Here is a 3736-nt window from a genome sequence, read left to right on the forward strand (position 1 = left end):
TTATTGGGTATCTATAGAAGAGGCACTCTGAGAACTGGACCTGCCTCTCCTCTGGCGGGCTTGGAGCTTGCATCTGGTCTGTTGGGAGGGGTGTCAATGGCCTACACTATTGCCTGCTGATCCTCAGAGGCACCCATGGGTGGCCACCACATCTGATCTGGTGATTTGTCTCAGCCTCCCAGGGCCTTGGATCTGGCTTCCCAGCCTCAGGCAGCCATGGGAGTCTGAAAAAACCTCCAGGAGGCACCTCTCACAACCAAATTTCATTTAACCACTTCTACAACTGTGTAAGCCCTTTTTCTTGATATAAATGTCTCTATATAAATATACGTGTCACTCATTTTGCTTCTCTAGGGAGTCCAGCCTAATGCATATACTAAGTATATAACCAACAGAATTGCACAGGTAAAGAAGTTCTCAGGTGATTCTACTGCTGCGGGCCCATGGACTTGTGCTTTACGTAGCAGAGATCTAGGATCTGGGAGGAGGAAAAGGGCAGTGTGCAGACAGTGTCTCCAAAGGCAGCATGAATCCACCAGACAACACTGAAGCCAAGCAAGGAGAACAACTGCAGAAAGGTGGTTAGAAACCAATACCGGAGGAGGGTGGGGGAATTAAGCACCTGCTACATATCAGGCACATAGTCCATGTATATTTAGTACCTTACATGCCTTTCACATTTGAACCATGCAACAGTTTTTGGAGAGGAGAAACTCATAGTTTAAATCATTTTTAACAATAAGTGACTATTTAGGTAAGACACATCGGCCTACATGTACATCAATCAGCATAATCTGAGAGAATACATCCGATGGAGTCAGTAAAAATAAGAGATGTATCACGGATACTGTAATGATTGTCTCTGGAGAAGGACTGCATACTCACAAACATAGGCTATCTTTGCAGACAGAGAATGTCACTCCTCCTGTTTCAGTGCCTTTGAGTGTATTCCGACTCACTGTGAGCCCAGTGACAGAAGAGCACTGCTCCAAAGGGTATTCTTGGCTGTGACACTCATGAAACCAGATTGCTACATCTTTTTCCAGGGAAGCCATGCTTGAGTTCAAACTTCTAACCTTGCAGTTAGCAGCCAAGCACTTCGGATTCGTCCAGGATAGCTTCCTCAATCAGCCCTTTAGAGATCACTTTTAAAAGCACTACATCTGCAGCACATAAGCCGAGCGTACCTCCTTCCCGTGGGGCCAGGGTGCCATGGCTGCAAACAGCCACCCATCTTGGTAGTGTCTGCACGCATCCTGCTGGCGAGCAGACTGCCCTCAGGGACCTGGGAGGCAGCCTTTATTGCTCATCGTTGGCTCTGACATAGCTGCTAATTTCTGCTGTCCCTAACCTAAGCTCCAGACTGGGATGCGAGACGCTTTTGGAGAACTCAAAACACGGTGGCTAGGGCCGACATTGGCCAAGTCATCTTGCTTCAAATCAAGGAGCACGTGACTGAGGCCTTACAGAGAGCCAAGTTCAAATTCCAGTACTGCCAGAAGATCCACGTCTCAGGAAGTGAAATTCACCAAGTTTACAGCTGACGAGTTTGAAGAGCTGGGAGCTGGAAGCACCTGATCCCAGGTAGGTGTGGAGTCAAATGCATCCCAAATCTCAGCCCCTCTGATGGGTGGGTCCTGCATGCATGCAGCCCTTGGTAGCCCTTTGCCCTGCCTGACATGTGCCCACCAATAAATTGAACTTTCTGACTCCCCCCAAAATTGTAAAGGTAAAGTAACTGGATCTGGTTACATTGTTAAACTCCTATATATAATTGTACAAAACAAGTGAAGAAATCCATAGTCCTAATGATATAATAGTGGCTACTGGTTACAGCATTATACATGTATTCAAAAGTATTGGATTTCACACAAACTCAATGGAAATAATATGGCCTTCTGGAAATTCGTGGTAGATGATTAAAAAAGCAGCTCTACTGATGACAAGGGCCTAAAATGTAAGAATAGAAAACAATATTTTAAATATGTATGACAGGGCTTCAAATCGCTTGTGAGAAAAAGTGGAATTAAAAGATAATGAAATTTTTTAATGAACTTCTTGAAGCCCTTCATATATTTAGGTAAGAGTAAAACACCATAAATAGAAAAAATGTATGCATAAGAATTTTTATAGCTGCATTACTCATAATAACCCAAAAGTGGAAATTACACATACACCATCAATAACATACTGCCAATGAGTCAATTTTGGCCCATAGTGACCCTACTGGGCAGAGCAGAACTGCCCCTGTGGCTTCCAAGACTGTAAATCTCTATGAGTAAAAAGCCTTATTTCCTCCCAAGGAGCAACTGGTGGTTTCCAACTACTGCCCTTGCAGTTAGCAGCTCAAAGTGTCATCCACTACACCACCGGAGCTCCTCACCACCAACAGCAAAGTGGAAAAACAATGATGTAGTCATGGGTTTATATACGATAAATCAACCAGAACGAAAAACTACAACCACCTGCAACAGCATGGACGAGTCTCAAAAACACAATCTCAAACAAAAGCCGCCAGGCACACATGTGCTTCCGTTTATATAATGCTCCAACCAATGAAACGAATCCATGGAGAATAAATCCGCGTGGGGGGCAGGTGGATGGGAACAGTAACTGAGAGGAACAAGATGAGGTGGGAAGACTGGCTGTTTTCTGTGTCTTGACTTGTGGATTGGTTACATGGATCTATTCTAATTTTGAGACTTCATCAGGATTTACAAAACCTTCAGTTAACACGAACAAACCTATTTGCATATGTGCTACATTCCAATAAAAATGAAGGAAGAGCATTTGGGAGGACACCGTTCTATTATCTTGACAAGCCATGGTACACATCATGTGTTAAATAAGCTGAAACTGTGAGGGAGTCAGACACCCTTATTCATCTGCAGAGCCTCTGCTCTGGGAGTCAGGAGTTATCCAACACCCATATGGTCCAACCAGTGCTGCCCCCAGACTTCTGCCAAGTAACACAAGGCTCCCTTCTTCACCTGGGGGAAACCAAACAGTCTTTCATTGCTTTTCTCCAAAATTCCTTTCTCTCAAAGTCCTTCAAAGTTCCCTAAAGACTAGTTCTGACTAGGAAGCAAACAGGCTTTTTTTTTTTTTTTTCTCTCTCCTCTGTCCTTTTGATCTACACTGAAGTAACACCACTAGTTAAATAAGAACCTTATGAAGCATTTTACTATAAGCATATCTTATTTAATCCTTAAACACCAAAGGGTAACTGTTACTCTGTCCAACTTTAGCTAAGGAAAGCAGGGGCTGGAGAATAATCCGTGAGTATCTGGATCCTGTGTCTGACTGGAAGTGCAAAGTCAAAACTCCTACACTGGGGCTCCCAATAGCCAGGCTCTCTCAGTGAAGGCGTACCAGGATTGCTTACTCTAATGGAGAAAGGCTGGGCCACTGCACATCCACTTAGCTCCGGCATTAGGTGTCAGAACACAGGGAGTAGGTCAAGGAAAGAGGGCTAATGGATGAGAATAATCAAGAAAGGGGCATGGCTGTGTTTAGTCCAGGGAGGGGATAAGGCTGGGGATAGATCAGATATAAGTTACTCAAGTTATCAAGAGTTGCTTGAAAACAAGAAAAACATGAACCAGAACACTTTTAGCAATCTATAAATCCCATATGTAACATGCGCTCAATTTTATTTTATTTATTTTTTAAACATTTTATTAGGGGCTCATACAACTGTTATCCCAATCCATACACACATCAATTGTGTAAAGCC

The 3736-nt window shown here is 43.6% G+C and overlaps 1 non-coding gene across 1 annotated transcript; it reads left to right on the top strand.

Moving 5' to 3' along the window:
* Positions 1 to 1163: 1163 nt before the first annotated feature.
* Positions 1164 to 1298, top strand: LOC115870219. The gene has a single exon (XR_004046590.1). It is a non-coding gene; the product is annotated as a small nucleolar RNA SNORA70 (small nucleolar RNA).
* Positions 1299 to 3736: the final 2438 nt, after the last annotated feature.

The sequence above is a fragment of the Echinops telfairi genome, unplaced genomic scaffold (genome assembly GCF_000313985.2).
Source record: "Echinops telfairi isolate 266 unplaced genomic scaffold, ASM31398v2 ScPeMD7_443;HRSCAF=831, whole genome shotgun sequence".
Lineage (NCBI taxonomy): Eukaryota > Metazoa > Chordata > Mammalia > Afrosoricida > Tenrecidae > Echinops > Echinops telfairi.